General features: G+C 40.5%; 1 long non-coding RNA gene across 1 annotated transcript in view; it reads right to left on the bottom strand.

The window, feature by feature from the left end:
• The window catches only part of 4930405D11Rik (RIKEN cDNA 4930405D11 gene), a 90,462-nt gene extending 74,351 nt beyond the window's left edge, over positions 1-16,111 (bottom strand). The window contains exon 1 of the long non-coding RNA NR_045956.1: positions 16,031-16,111. This is a non-coding gene — a long non-coding RNA (RIKEN cDNA 4930405D11 gene). The remainder of the gene's footprint in view (positions 1-16,030) is intronic.
• Positions 16,112-17,050: the final 939 nt, after the last annotated feature.

The raw sequence follows: 17,050 nt of genomic DNA, 5'->3' as shown, positions 1-17,050 counted from the left end.
CCGCGTCGAGAGACCCCGTTCCACGCAGACACAGGGACCCAGAAGGTCTGCGGCAACTATTTATTTATTTATGTTCACGAGGAGGCCAAATAGGTGTCAGATCTCCTGGAGCTGCAGTTGCAGGCAGCTATGAGCTGCCTGGTGTGGGTGCTGGGATCCAAACTCAGGTCTTCTTCCAGAACAATATGTGCTCTTAACCATTGAGCCATCACTGTGGCCCCTAACTTTAACTTTTTAAATAAAATGTGAAGAACTCAGTTTTGCTATATTGCTTAGAGAAATTCCAAGTTCAGTGGATTCCTAGATTATAGGAAGAAGCAGGCCTCCTTCGCTCCATTGCTGATAGTTGTATCAATCCCTCTAGGGTATTTACAATCCTCTCTCTCTACGAATCAAGATCTCTTTGCCTTCTCACTAAAACATGATCTCCTCTTGGCCTGCTTTGTATCTCTTGTCAGAACTCATTTAACACACCTGTACCTTAAATTCATGCAAAGGCTAATGAAAGGGATTTATGTACTAAAGAAAGTCTTTAATACTACATTCACTTCTAGTACAGCTATGATGCATCAGGGAAGAAGAGGTGACACAAAGCAAGAAGATTCTGCTTTAGATCTGCCTCTTAGTGCAAACATGAACCAAGTCAGAACCTTTTGAGCCTCACCTCAAAGCAGGGGCAGGGGGTGGAGAGTAGAAGAGCTCCCTCAAAGCTGGGAGGACACAGATTAAAGGAGACGATGCCCTCAGAAATGCTTTGAAGATTTAAGGTGCTAATCTGTTATTTTCTGCTAATAACTTTGTTGAGAATGTCCTTTTTTTATTATACCTTTGCTCTTCTTTGAGTAGAGCCAGACTACCATGAGAAGGCCAGCCATTAGATATTTATAACATCCACAACACCTCCCCAACATACCACAGTCTGCAAATTATGTCAGTATATGCTTTTGTTAGCCTACACCGAGGCTGGTCTGAAATGCTAAGGGCAATGAAACCCCTACTGAACCACAGAGGCAGTTAGAAGAAAAAGCATGTAAGGAATAGAAGAGGTCTCTGGAGTTAAAGGTTGAAGGGTGTATTAGAGGATGGTATGCCAGAAAGAGATGATTCCTGCAGAGGGAAGGACATACATGGTCCCACAATTAGATGTGACTGAGTGTGATGGTGGAGATTGAACCTAAAAACTTATACATGCTAGGCAAGCTCTCTCCTACTGAGAAATAACCACAGACTTTGGTAATGGCTTATTCAATTCTAGAAAACAAAGAGACTCAGCAGAAAAATTGAGACATTGAACAAGAGACTTCCGGGCTAAAGCGAAAGACAACAGAAATTTCTCACCAAGTGTAGAAAAAGAATGGAGTCTGTGCTTTAATAGCAAAGCTCAAAAAGTATTAACAAAAAGAGTAGCTTTTCTGTATTCTTTAACACTAAGGGGTAGCTAATCCCACATAAACTATGTGCCATCAGAACAAACCATCCAAGAGAGAAAACCAGAAGGAAACACTACAAAGATTTTAATTTGTATTTAGTGAAGAAAACTAGACATTGACTTAGATGCACAATGAAAATATAATATCAACACATAAAACCATATCAACAAATAGTTATGTTCCTAAAATATACTTATTGTTGCTCATCTATACTCTCTCCCAAGTCGTGTGTGTATGTGTATGTGTGTGTGTGTGTGTGTGTGTGTGTGTGAGCACACCATCATCCATCATCCTTGGTGTACCAAGAGAACTTACTCTAGCCCTTTCCCCGCCCCTGCCACAGAACCGGGCTTGCAGATGCTTAAGTTCCTTACGGAAAATGGCATCATGTTCACATTTAACCCATGCATGCCTTTTCATATACTCTAAAAAACCTCTACACTATTATAAAACTTGATGTAATGCAAATGATAGTTGCACTGTATATAAACATTATACTGTACTATTTGATGGACAATTACAAAAGAAAGGTGTGTTCATGTTTAGCATGAACAAATTTTATGTTGAGATATTTTCAATATGCCATTGATGGAAGCCACAGGTGGGAGGCCCATAGGAATGAGGGTTAGCCCAGTATAAATACATACATGCATTAAAATATATGTGCATATATATTAACATACATGTATACTTCTTCACACATATATAAACCATTTTTAAGGTATGCTAAGAAGTTAACTGACCCTGACATGAGTCAAAGCAACTGACAACTAGTCACAGATTTTGTCACCAAAGCAGGTAAGTGGAATGGCCTCACCATCTCTGATGGAACTGTGTCCCAACCAGTTTATCATTTTCTATTTACTTTTATTACAGTTCATGTTTCCCTTTAAACTCTCCTCTCCCTCCTCCTCCCACATGTTGTGAAAGCAGAAACAGTTCAGAATTTTCAGGTCATTGATGTGAAGGGAACGTTGCCTGGTCTAAAAAAAAATTATTCCTTAAATAAACTCACTCAAAATATACAGATGATAAGTCCTCAGGAAGACGGACGAGTGGGAACCATCGACTAAGGAGGATCCCTTTCTCTGATGAGCATATACTGAATTTGATCTTAATGACACTTATGTTAAGTCTCCAAGGACACTGATGTTACTGTTGGAACCTGGAAAGCATAATTAATACCTAGAAACTAGTGAGATACAGACAGGGAGCATGGGAATGTGAAAGCAAAATTGTATCATTTATGAATCATATAGGCTTGAGAGCCTACCACTGCAAGCTTAACAGACTGGCTACTACGCACAGGTCATGGATTATTGAATCAGGACTGGATTACATCCTGATTCTGCTGCTATTAGCTAAATGACATGGGGAGAATTCACACATCTTTAAGGTGGAGTAGTGAGTCTTTTGTGGGTTGTCTTTTCCTGTTCTTTGACCTGCAATTGCTGACTGATCTGACAGTTACCACGGACCTACCCCTGGTCTACTCAAATTATCTTGTCTGAAGCCAGATGAATTTAACTGAATGACAAAAGTAGAAAACTTCTATAGAAGAGTGACATTGATCACCTTATTCACCAAAGACCATAAACACTACTCTTAAGGTCTATGGGCTGTAGTTCTTGCCTGAGCTGACAGCTATAGTTCTCACTCGGTGAGGCTTGGTTGTCATATGATCCAGACTGGCCAAACAACTCTTTGATTCTTAGACTCACTAGATGTGGGTCACTCAGGATAGTCTCAGAACCCAAGTTCAGTGAATAAGACTCAACTCTAAATTGTTTGCTTGAATTGTTGAAAAAAGGGGGTGGGGGGGTCTTTCTATGGTTTTCGAGAGAACGGAGCACCATGCTGTAAAAGTCTTGGCAGCCTGGGCAGAGCCAACAAGAGAAACCACAGCCAAGAAATGGTGAGCTAACAAGTTCTGAAAAAAATTACCTTGATATGAGCACCCATGGCTCCCCAGGAAAATACTACCATGTAAAACCCAGTACCCATAAAGACAAGCAGAACATGCATAGTGTTGGCAATCAGACACTCTCGGGCAGGGTTGGGAACATCCATCCAGCTTCATGTTGGACAATGTAAGATGCTCCATTGCAATACTTCCTGGCCAGGGGTAATACAAGTACACAGGAGATTGGGGTAAGGGAATTCTGATATAGAAATACCTAATATAGAACTTCTTACTTGGAATACTGAACTGGGAACTGTAGTGAGCATTTAAGTAACTGAATAACTCAGTAAATTAGGAGGTTAGGAGGTTTCTGACCCAGACGTTTTATAAATCAAGAGCATTTGCTATCTAGATCAATGGAGTATTTGGAAGTCAATGATGAAGTTCTTTTTATCTGTGCTCCTCTAGTGGGTGTGCAGCTGTGATTCACACTGACCTAATTGGAAAGTTGTATCCAAGAAGACAAGACAAGTCTTGCATGCCCACTGCCTGACTCACTCTGCCTTGGGGCCCCTTGCTATATCCCAGGCCTGCTTCTGTCTCCCTCCTCCTAACCACAGTTCTCCTGCCTATTCTCTAGGACTTACCTGCACATGCTCACGGTCTTGCCTTCCTGTCCTCTTTCAGACTATCACATCTTCACCTGTCAGGATTTTTCAAGTTGGCTGTGAAACACATAAGGAGATGGCCTGTGTTGTCTTCTTTGTTATTTCTTATTGCCTAACAAAGTCACCTTTACCATACACAAAGGAGAGATTTGGTGAATAGTCCTGAGATTCGCTAATGAACTCTTCTATGCTCAGCAGACACTTTAGTGTAACGTTGGGTATAATATTTCAGTCACAGTCAGCTGGGCCATCAGGGAGCCCCCATCAAATTGAGGAGACAGGTATTAAACAAATACTCTGCAAGGTATTTATTGGATGCTCTCAGAGAATACAAAGGAAGACAGACGGGGTCAGAGAGAAGATATGAAGAGTGAGATTATACGATTCCTTGATTTTTTTTTTAATCTCAACTTTGCCAATTTATTGTATGTGTGGCTTCGGTAAGCAACCTCTCTAGTGTATCATTCCCTGATATAAGATTGGAATAAAAACAGTAAACATTGGAAAGGACTTTCCCCAACTAGGAAATTGGACTAACAACAGTATATGATCCATAGAGTTGGAAAGGGAATTATATTTTTAACTTATGTAAAATATTTATAACTGTGTTTGACATCAGTAAATACCGAATATCTGTGATTTACTACATGCATTAGTATCATTTATTAATTTGTGCCCTATAGAGAACAATGGGTATAAGTATTATGCCTAAGTTCTACTATATTTTAAATGGATAGTTTCACTTTATTTATGGTGTGTGTGTGTGTGTGTGTGTGTGTGTGTGTGTGTGTGTGTGTGAAGCTATATGTTGGGAGGTGAGAGAACAACTTATGGGAGTGAGTTCTAAGGATAAAAGCCAGGTCCTCAAGCTTGGGGTCATGGTCCCTCACTGCTCAGGCACCCTATGAGCCATTAATTTGATATTTATAAAAAGTTTCTGAAAGTGAGATGGATTTTAAATCATTCTTTAAAGCATTATATGAGTCAAAGGTACTTTCATGTATAGAATTTTAGTTGTTATCCTTGTAATTCATATTAGCCCACATGTACACATATCAGCACTCAATTGGAAGCCAACAGGTACACTACACATACCTGTCATTGGAATGGGCTTAATAAGGCTTTTCTCAGAAACTATTACTGCAGAGTACTCACCAAGAGAACCTTCCAGTTACCAGGCAAGCCTGGCTGCTTTCTCCATACTGTATGATAGTCTAAAAAAATCAGAACTGAGCTACTTCTAAACTCTGTCATGAGCTAGAGATGCAGGGAAGGGTTAGAGACTTTGGAGGAAGAGGATGAGACATTTTCTTTAATATCTGTCTCCCTCTGTACAGAGGGACTAGTTTCTATATCCTATAAAGACACAAAATAAGTAAAACAGCTATATGATGAGGACTAATGAAAGGGCATCCGAGATTCTGGGAACAAATAGTGCTTTCTCAGGACCATAAGGGTGATGATAATGGTGGTCACTCTAATTTAGCAATAAGGGAAAAAGATCTCCCTCCCCCCTCCTTCCCTCTCTTCCCCCCTCTCTCCCCCTCCCCCTCCTCCCCCACCTCTCTCACTCACACACACACACACACACACACACACACACACACACACACACACACAGACATACAGATTCATTTCTTTTTTTAAAAAGGTTTATTTATTATTATATATAAGTGCACTGTAGTCATTTCTTTGTTACCCACCTGGCCAAGAGCAAAGCCCGAGTAGCACATTAGCTCCACTGTGGCAATGTAATGACAGTGGCTGTTACATCCCATACAGAAGTCTCTGACTCTCTCCAGCCCCCAAAGGATCAGAATGCTGAATTAAACACATATTTTTAGTCACTCCAATCCTTTTTTTAATGTCATTATTTTTCATCTTTCACACCTGGGTAAACACTCCCATTTTGGCGCAAGAGACAGAAGGCAGTTTCCAGAAAACACCCAGCTGCCTGGAGACCCTGTCTTATGAAAATGAGTTTCTCACAAATTGGAAACGCTACCTCTTTGCCTTACACCTAAACAGCATGGGACACTAAAGTGACTACTTCCCTTCTACCCCTAAGCTCAGCCCAGACCACATTGTTCAAAGATCTCTCAGGAATCACTGGGTGCCCAAAACACACTACTTCTGCATGCTTCGAATTCTTCAGGGATGAATGCTGTGACCTGAGAGCATTTTCCAATAGCAGAACTTCTGAAGTCTGGAATCTGTATCTCCCAGTGATTTCAGGAGGCTGTCTTGCCACCGATGGCCATGTTTCTGTGTTATTTACTATCATATTGTTTACGCTGCTCACGCTGTGGCAACAAAGAAAAATCTCTTTCCAAATATGGCCTTAGCCAGTGGATTATAAAAACCTTGCACTGTGCGAAATATTTCTGACGGATCTATCTTTCATTTGGAACTACATTTTAATTTGACTCAAGAACTATTCTTTAATTTCATGATTACTATGTCTTCAGGAATGCTGTATGTGTGCAAAATAAGCAAGAACCGAAACTCACCACCAAGGAGAACTCTATTTCCCAGTGCACTTGCCACGTTACCTTTAGTTATCTGGTTACTACTGTAAGGACTGTTTGCCTTGCTTTCCTAGTATCCCATAAGGACATCAAAACAATGTAATTTTTAATCCTAGTGCCAACCAGGTATCTGGAAGCTAATGAAAAGTTTCCCCAGCCGGGCATGGTGGTGCACTCCTTTAATCCCAGCACCCGGGAGGCAGAGGCAGGCGGATTTCTGAGTTCGAGGCCAGCCTGGTCTACAAAGTGAGTTCCAGGACAGCCAGGGCTATACAAAGAAACCCTGTCTTAGAAGAAGAAGAAGAAGAAGAAGAAGAAGAAGAAGAAGAAGAAGAAGAAGAAGAAGAAGAAGAAGAAGAAAAGTTTCCCAGTACATACGTTTTAGGGTTTAAGAAGAAGAAGACGACGAAGAAGAAGAAGAAGACGACGAAGAAGAAGAAGACGAAGAAGAAGAAGAAGACGAAGAAGAAGAAGAAGAAGAAGAAGAAGAAGAAGAAGAAGAAGAAGAAGAAGAAGAAGAAGAAGAAGAAGAAGAAGAAGAAGAAAAGTTTCCCAGTACATACGTTTTAGGGTTTAAATTCTCCAGGCAAGGCCAGTGAAATGGCTCAGTGGGTAAAGCTTCTTGCTGCCAAGCTAACCCATACTGAATGCACAGGTCACACAATGGAAAGGGAGAACCAACACCCACAGGTTGTCCTCTTACCTCCAGACAGGTGCCTCAGCATGTGTACATTCACATACACACACACACACACACACACACACACACACACACACACACACACAGAGAGAGAGAGAGAGAGAGAGATAAACTTTTAAAAGTAATCCAAGAACAGAAAAAAAGAATTGTTGGCTTCTGTGCTACACATCCCATCTTTTCTCCTGTTCATTCAAATCACACTCTGCATTACATGTGCTGGAAAAAAAAGGAAGCTACAATAATTCAAAACGGGAGATCATCTAAGTAGTTACCCCCATTCATTCATAGGAAAGTGTCAGATAGAAACAAAAGCTCTGTGTTAGAGACATAAGGCTGATGTCACGCTCTTTACTGTGAGCCCTTGGATCAGTCAGTCAACCTGTTTCAAATGTGATTTCTTTGCCCAGTCTACTACTGCCAAGAGAACTGTTGCCTGCTTAGTATGAGTTGTCCTCTATTCCACAAATGTTCAGGCCTCTTACACATCTAAAGGCATATAAGATTGCATGTAGAATGGGTCTTCTAACAGAAACACATAATGCAGAAGTTGACATCAGATTAATCACTGGTATTCTGTCTAGAAGATATTAAAAAGTTACTGCTTGCCAAGGCGAAATCAAGTGACAGCATGGGGCAGCATTAGACTAGGCATACTGAGAACTGGTTGGGGTATAAAATATCTAGGGCTGATCCACTATATGGCCCATTCCTCTACAGATAATCAAGAGTTGACTAGCTCACCGCAAGGGCACATGCCGGTTCCTTGCACCACAGTCACCCATATGGTGGGAAAACAAAGGTTGCTGGTGCCAACTGCAAATCCAATTAAAACTTGGAAAGGTTGTTCCATTATCACATTTGCAGCCATAATTAAATTTGCGATCTGAGAAGAGCTGCCAAGCTTGTCTCTCTGTTTTGGAAGGCGGGACATCTGTTAACATTAGTGTGGACACAGACATGGGGGAAAGTCACAAAAATTTGGCTTCAAAATGAACAGTCAGAAGAGACTATATTATGTTTTAAGGCTGTGGGACAAAGCCCTCTTTAATATCTAATGTGTCTTGGTTTCCTAAGCATCATTAGTTATATGATTTTTAATGTAAATTTCTTTTTCTTACTATTCATTTCTAGAGTTAAAGCTTAAGGATTAGAAGTTACATATCACTACAACTTGATCAAGAAAGTTAATTTATTATCAGAAATAAAAAGCTTTAGGGAGGGCCCTGGGGCTTGGGTAAAGCCTGAAGACCTGAATAGGGAGCCCCAGAAGGAGTCTGTTGGGCTAATAGCTTGCATCGGTACCCCAGAGTAATGGTAAGACAGAAGACAGGTGAACCCCAAGCCACTGCTAGGCCAGCTAGCCCAACATACAAAACAGCAAACTGGAGACTCTGTCTCAAACAGACAGAAGGCAAAAATGCCCTCCCTCTGACCTACACAAATATATCACAACATTCAAACACACATAAATGCATGCATGTGTGTGTATGTGCATGTGTACACGCACGTGCACACAGACGCACGAGATAAATAAAAGTAAGGAACTTTATAAAGCCTATAGATACAGGAGATAGCACTGAAACTAAACCTCACCCGAGTCCCCAACATTTTCCAGCCAGAAAACTCCATGGATGTGGAGTATTCAGTTAACTAAGAATATTAGCATATTAGGGTAATTATTTTATGGACATCATTAACTTTCTCAGGTATAAATTCTTTTAAACGAAACAGCAACCATATGATAGGCAGCTGTCTTGGTTACTTTTCTACTGCAGTGAAGAGACACCATGACCAAACCAACATATAAAGGAGAGCATTTAGTTAGGGTCTTGCTTTACAGTCACTATGTCAGTTATTACAGAAGCAGACATGGCCTTGGAGCAGAAGCTGAGATCTTACATCTTATCTACAAGGTGGAAGGAAACAGAGAGCAAGACAGGGTCTGGCATAGGTTTTGAAAATCTCAAAGCCCCAATATATACAAAGAACTCAAGAAGGTAGACTCCAGAGAACCAAATAACTCTATTAAAAAATGAGGTACAGAGCTGAACAAAGAATTCTCAACTGAGGAATATTGAATAGCCAAGAAACACGTAAAGAAATGTACAACATCCTTAGTCATCAGGGAAATGCAAATCAAAACAACCCTGAGATTCTCACCTCATTCCACCAATTAGAATGGCTAAGATCAAAAACTCAGGTGACAGCAGATGCTGGCTAGAATGTGGAGAAAGAGGAACACTCCTCCATTGTTAGTGGGATTGCAAGCTGCTACAACCACTCTGGAAATCAGTCAGGCAGTTTCTCAAAAAATTGGACATAGTACTACCTGAGGACCCAACTATATCACTCCTGGGCATATACCCAAATGATGTTCTAACATAAAATAAAAATGCATGTTCCACTATGTTCATGGAAGCCTTATTTATAATAAATAGCCAGAAGGTAGAAAGAAGCCAGGTGTCCTTCAACAGAGGAATGATACAGAAAATGTGGTACATTTACACAATGGAATACTACTCAGCTATTAAAAACAATGACTTCATGAAATTCTTAGGCAAATGGATGGAATAGAAAGTATCATGCTGAGTGAGGTAATACAGTCACAAAAGAACACACATGGTATGCACTCACTGACAAGTGGACATTAGCTCAAAAATCTCAGAATACTCAAGATACAATTCACAGACCACATGAAGCTCAAGAAGAAGGAAGACTAAGCACAGGGACCCCAATGGAGGAGTTAGGAAAGGACTGAGGAGATGAAGGGGTTTGCAACCTCATAGGAGGAACAACAGTATTAACCAGCCAGCAACCCCAGAGCTCCCAGAGACTAAATCACCAACCAAAGAGTACACATGGAGGGTTCTGTGGCTCCAGCTGTATATGTAGCAGAGGATGGCCTTGTCAGACATCAGTGGGAGGAGAGGCCCTTGGTCCTGTGAAGACTTGATGCCCCAGTGTTGGGGAATGCCAGGGCGGGGAGGCAGAGTGAGTGGGTGGGTAGGGGAACACCCTTATAGAAGCAGGGGGAGGGGTATGGGATAGGGGAGTTGTGGAGGGGAAACTAGAAAGGGGAAAACATTTGAAATGTAAATAAATAAAATATCCAATGGGACAAAAAGAGAGAGAAAAAGTAAAATCTCAAAACCTATTACTAGTAAAACAGTTCCTCCAACAAGGTCATGCCTATCAATCTGTCCTAAACTGTCCAGCAACTGGGAACCACACATTCAAATATATAGATCTTTTGCTGGCTATTCTTACTCAAATGACCATAGTAGCTTTATCTCTACTCTGCAGAAAAATAATTTGAAATTCCAAAATATAAAGTGACATGTTAACACCAAGACCCGGGTTTTCTAAGCCCTCTTTTACCTGCATTTACTTAGGCTATAAACCACATATAGACATGCCATTAGAGGCCAATTTTTTAAGTTATGCTACTATAACAGTATGCAAATAGCCACATTCCTGGATAATATAGTCAAATCCTTGATTGCACAATATGAACCTGAATTAGTGCTCTCAAAATAACATTAAGCAATTTTATACTAGATTATGAAGAAATTCAGAATATGCTGGACACTAACCATTAAAAGAAGGAGGATGCAGGGGAAAAAATAGGTGGGAAATGCTTCAGGCTGAGAGGCCTCAGTTCTGGATCTTTGGTTGTCTCCTGGCCACAATCACTGTGGTATCGTTTATAATTTTGGTGGAAGGGATATAGATGAAGTAGATTCTCCTAGAAATCCCTTTTTTCAGGCTTCAAAGTTCAAAAGCAACCATCAAGCTGGAATTCTCACCTTATGTCTCCCTGATGTGTTCTAGCTGGGTCTGAGTCTAAACTCTTCTAATCACAGCTGAGTTCCTCGAATCCTAACACTTTGACCACAGTGATTCAATCCCTACAATGTCTGACAGATCACAGTGAATCTTAACTGACAATAGTCTTGACAAGAGAGTAAACCAATTAGGCCTATAATTTGTTACAGGGCAAGAAGGAACAGGGAGAGATTGGGGCAGTAATTTATGTAGAGAAGAAAGGAAATAGCTAGGCATGATCTGTTACTCTGAAGTGGTCATTTAACTTTACATGAAAAGTGGCTTAAAAAGACAAATATGAAGAAGTTCCCTAAGAGGCTTCACTTGATATTTCTCTGCCAGTGTGGCATGCTCTAAGAGACTGTCTATGAAGGTGCTTCATAGATGAAGGATGTTTGTACACATGACAGTGTGATCCTCATTGAAACATTGTGAAGTGAAATGACATCATTCTCCCCATCTGATCAATGAAGAGAGAGGCATTCAGAGTTTTTGACAAAGTCAAGTGCTTGGGAAATCTGTTAACATATTTGTAACCATGGGAGCACAGATGCAGAGCCCACATTAATGGAACATATACAATATTTCTTTAGGTGGCTACTTCAGACGACTACCAAATGAAGCCATTAAGCCTTTGAAGCATTTTCCTTTTCAAGTTTATAATCATTACGACAGGTGTATTCAATTGTAGCACATGAAAGTCAAGTAAAATTTGCAAAGACAAATTTCTCTAGCATAATATAAATTTGACGATAGCTTTAGAGTCCTATCAAATGTAATCTCAGGTCCTTCCTCACTTTCCCGAGGAAACTCTTATGGCGTAGCCAAACAGCACTATTCTCGAAGCATCTCTACCTAGCCTCCTCATACAATTCAGGCATCTTTTCTCTCCCTTTCCTCTCCACATTACATGTGGGATGTCCTTGTGTTGTTGGGCTGTAAGGTTCTGGTTATGTCTAATTCATCTTTGGATCCTGGTCTGCTTCCAATCAGGGGTCATCATGAGATGTGAAGGAACAGATGGGTAAAGAAGTGTGGGAATGCAGTCCAGATACCATGCTGGGAACTGTGCATTTACACAAGTCACTACATTGCTTTCTCAGCTGCTTGGCCAACAATGTAGGTTGCTCAAAAGAGTCTATGCTTCAACTATGTTTAAATTAAACACAGCCTGCTTTCTTGGAAAACAGAGAATCTCAAAATCAAGAGCAGAAAGGGGGCTTGGGGACCATCTGGTCGAACCTTGCCTGTAGCATCTGTAAATAATCCAGGAGGTTATATTTATTCCATTTAAGGCTTGTTTTTATTCCTTAAAATGGGAAAAGAATGAGAGGGGCCCCAAGTGCCCCCTCTGTAGGATGATTTTCCTTCCAGAAGAATCCTGCTTCCTTGCCCAACTCTTAAGAACAGACTCCAAAAGTCACTGTCAACTGCCACCTACATAAATGTGTCTGTTCCAACTCCATTTTCTTCTCCATCCTTCTAGGGCTGTGATCCCTTCCTTCCTAACACGCACTGCCGCACTAACAGAACGTCCATTTCACACTGTTCAAAATCCCGTCTCATTCTTCAGTGCTAATACGATCCAGTCTGAGACACTCTCACTCTTTTAAAGGCATTGGCATAAACTACGCTCATTGGCTTAATAAACTGTCCTGGGTGCTGATAACTTTCAGCCTGTCAATTTAGAAATCTTTTCTTGAACACCATAGATCACTGCAGAGAGAAGAACACTAACAAAAATCGGCAGCAGGAAAATCCAAGGATGCAAAAACCACAAATAGATGGTTCAGAGGCTAAGGCTAATGAAGATAACCAACAGCCCAATGGTAAATAAAATTACTCTGAGAATGCAAGTTGAAATAGTATTGTTGGGAAGAGCTACTCCACATTCTGGCACCTATGAGACCATGAACACAGCACACATTAGGATTTATTCAGGGCATCCTTAAAATGCTTGGATTTCCACGGTGTTCAACTTCCTTAGCCATAGAGAAAGAGAAACAGCTCTGTGAGTGATCCTGATTCTTATTTATGTCTTTCACTCTCATCTCTGATAAAACAAGACCCAGGCATGAGTCCAAGCCTCGCTCCTTTCTCTCGTCAAACACAATCACGTACTCTAATTACATAGCATACTTTGCAGCCTGCCGCAGGATGCCTTGCCTTGCCTTTTAATTGTATCTATTTAAGTGTCTTGTCTCATCCAATGTGATTATAAACTACTGGAGGGTAGGAATAATGCCTTATATTTATCTTGTCTGATCCGTAACAGCTGTTGCCATAGTGAAAGGCACAACACAGGTGCTCAATACAAACTCTTTGGTATGAATAGATCAAGACACTTGGAGAGTGGGAAAGTTTGATTCTGTCTTTCCTTCTGGCCTCACCAGAAATGCTGTCTCAGAGATTTCTCCTCATGTATTATTAATTTTTACAGGTGCCACCTTTTCCTGAGAAGATATGGACCACAGCGAGCCAGCCACAGTGCATTACTCTAATCAGCAGCAATCGTGGTCTTATCATAATCAGAAACCATTGTGCAGTTAGGATGGAGCCCCTAAATGACAATCATCTCACCATTGTTATGTGGTGAATGGACCATCATACTATCAAAGCAGAAAAGTGGCCCCGAAGTGTTCTCTTCAGTAATCCTGCTGAAAGATTAGGCACCAGCAGGTAGTTTGGACTTATCCTTCTCTGGAAAATTTAGGAGACACTTGAAGTTGAATAAATCACCGAGAACAATTGTAAGAACAAATCACTGAGGCCAATTTGATGAGGAAGATCATTTTATAGTCATGATTTTCCTATCATCCTCTGCGCTCTCTGATTCTCTGGCAGCCAATGGTATTTCCCTTCCCCCACACAAAACAGTGTGTCTGAATCGATTCAGGTGTGGGTTTTCCTAGACATAAGAAACACTGGCTCAAGACTAACCTTGTTGCTGTTTCCTGGAAGGTGTTGAAACCTGAGACTAATCCTAGAAGGAACAGTCTTGGCCAAATAGTGGAATCAGAGGATGATAGAAGATACTTTCAAAAACCAGAACAAGGGCAAGAGAGATAGTATTTTATGGTGTTCTTTTTATAGTCTTGCTTTTCTAGCATGCATAAAGGCTTGTGTTAAATTCTAAGCACCATATAAACTGAAAATGATGGCCCACACCTGAATCCCCAGCTCTGGGGAGAAGGAGGCAAGAGGGTGAGTTTTTGGCCAGAGTCTGCTACATAGCAAATTTCAGGTCAGCTGGAATGGATGAGGCTTTGTCTAAATCAACAAATAAACAAATACCTTAGTTGCCTGGAGAACTGCTCTATGTACTTATTAATCTACTTTTCTTTGAGTATCTATTGTATGCAAATGGCTTGCTGAAAAAATGTAGGTGATACAAAGATAGGGACCTATTCCTAGTCGAAAACAATGCACTGTCATAGACTAGATTATAATACACACACACACATCAAAGCACCATTAGGAAGCATGTGAAAAGAATATCAGTGTTCTCTGTCCCATAAGATGGTGTCTCACACCTAACATTCCATCGATTCACTGAGTTTTCCAGTACTAAGAATCTGTATCATTTGCAAAGCTCAAATTACTCTTATAGTTACATTTTAGAGAACTTTAATTAGTGGAAATGCAATTTAATTAGAGGATATGTTCCTGTAGACTCATAGACTGATCAGTACAGGCCTAGGAAAGTGTGGCCACTGACCAAGTATTAAGGAAGAATTAAAATCTGAATTATTGAAATATATAGGGAGCTGGGAATTTCTCAGACTAAGACAGCAGTCAACAAAGCCAAAATCAGTAACAGTATATCTGGGAAGAAAATCAATCAAGAAAGGAAGATTGGAGCCAGAATAAGCAAGGTCATAATTTACAAGATAATGAGGGAGTTTACATTTTAATCACCAGGGACTAGAAAGCAATTGATAATTTTTCAACAGAAAAGTGATATAATGTAACTATTACTTTCTGAAGGATTACTAAGCAAATAGAAGTTTATGAGATGGATTATATTTACGCAAAACTTAAAGCTTAACAGTTGAAGACTAGTCTAGTGGTGTAAGCAGAAATGCATTGCAAACAAAGACACTTTGGTGCAAGGGAGTTGGGTAACAAAGTCCAGAGAACAGAATGCTCACAGAAGTTCCTGGGTATCCATGGAGGCAAAGGAAAGAGACTGCAGAAGTTGACTGGGGTAGAGAGTATAGAGGCCCAGGTTATAGACAGATGATGATCTTCTGTTAGATCTCACAATGTGTGAATGGAAACACCTCGGATAGAGCGAAGGGCGAGAGGGAAGGAGCGATACATGAAGCAAGAGGAGAAGAACAATTAAAACTTGACAAGGGCACATCCAATAGGATACACAGAGCCTACTGCTCAACTTCAGCTTCCCACTTGTGGTCAAGAGAAGCATAAGTAGATTTCTTTAATGCAAAGATCAGAGTATTTAAGAGCAAGTAACTCAAAGACTTTTAAGTTCTATTACCTAAAATTAAGTTCAAATACTTCTGGGTCATCTACCTGCAACCTCTGGTTCTAGAACATGGGTGGAAACTCATTCTCAGAGCTTGGGAGTTAGGTGTGTAGGTTTGGGAGTCTTTACTATCAGAAAGAATGGGTAAGTCAAACCAAGGCAGTAAATGGGTAGCAAGTAACCACAAAATTGAATTGTGAGAATTTAGAAAGGCCTGGGTTTAACAAGCTGGGGAATTAGAAAAAAAAAAAATTAAATCACAACTGGAAGGCAACCTGAAGATAGGTAAACATCTCAAATGTCAGCTTATTTCTGAATAACCACTGAATATCAGGTTAAAGCTTAGACCATAAGGCCACATTTCAGGGAAACCCCCTTCTAGCAACCAGAATACACAGTACATGACTGACCTCATGTGTTCATAAACCATAGAGAGAAAAAAAAGAAAAAGAAAACTTGCACACAATGTGTGCATACATGTACTTACCGCCGTCCATGGCTTGGTGGGAGCTGCCTCCGTGTGCATCATGATAGAGGGCTTCAGAGCCATGTGTAGTCTCAGTAGAAGAGCACTGGGGTGGCTGCCTTGTGTTTTTATAGGCATGCAAGGAGGAAAAGTTTGTGTACTCAGTTCAGGCTGGTTTTCCTGGAAACTGTTTGCATCTAGAGAAGCCTCACATTCCAGTCTAGTTCCTGGAAATTAGTTATCTCTTTCCCAGTCATTAATTTACTAATCCTCAGGAAAAGCCCACTTGGTCTCTCAAACTCTCTGGTTCCCTGTATAAAATGAGGAGAGTAACATCTACACACAGAGCCATAGCGAGGCTGAAAGTATTCTTCAAATAGCATTACACGTCAGATAATAGGCCAGCTTGCTTTTCATTCTGTGACAGAGGATGTTGATCAGGGTCATAACTGACATCTTAATCAAGGAAAGTACTGGTTAATGGGTCAAGAGGAAGTTAACAGCTTTACCCAATTCAGTGTTGTCAGGTTAAGTTATATAACATCTGCTTAGCACACACCAAAAAAAAAAAAGTGATATTGGGAAAAAATATTACCAGAAATGATAGACTACAGGTATTTAAGCAATCTTTTTAATGCAAGACTTTCCAGGATCTTTAGAACATGAACATGGGCTAGAACCAACCTAGAAAGAATGTAGTGTGCAGCACCCTTCCAGCAGCAGAAGTGCTCGTCTCCTGGATCATCACTTAAGACGAGAATTCTTCAGAACACAGGTAATAAAGTGCTGCCTGAGACCATTGCTGCAAAGATCGCCTCGAGATGATAAATGAGCCCAGAAGCACTTGCTCTTCAAGGTAAGGCATCATGAGGGAAAGAAAAAACAATGAATGACCAGAGAGACTAAAACACAGTTAGAAGGCTCACATTTCAGTCATTACTAACTTTGACCTTTGTGATTCCATCGTCATCTGAAGACTGCAGGGTACAGACCAGAAAAAAATATATATATCTCCCTACTCTCTATTAGTCAAGCTTACAT

The sequence above is a fragment of the Mus musculus genome, chromosome 11, assembly GCF_000001635.26.
Source record: "Mus musculus strain C57BL/6J chromosome 11, GRCm38.p6 C57BL/6J".
Classification (NCBI taxonomy): Eukaryota; Metazoa; Chordata; class Mammalia; order Rodentia; family Muridae; genus Mus; species Mus musculus.
Note: the sequence above shows the minus strand (reverse complement) of the source record. Positions and strands in the feature narration are given on the sequence as shown.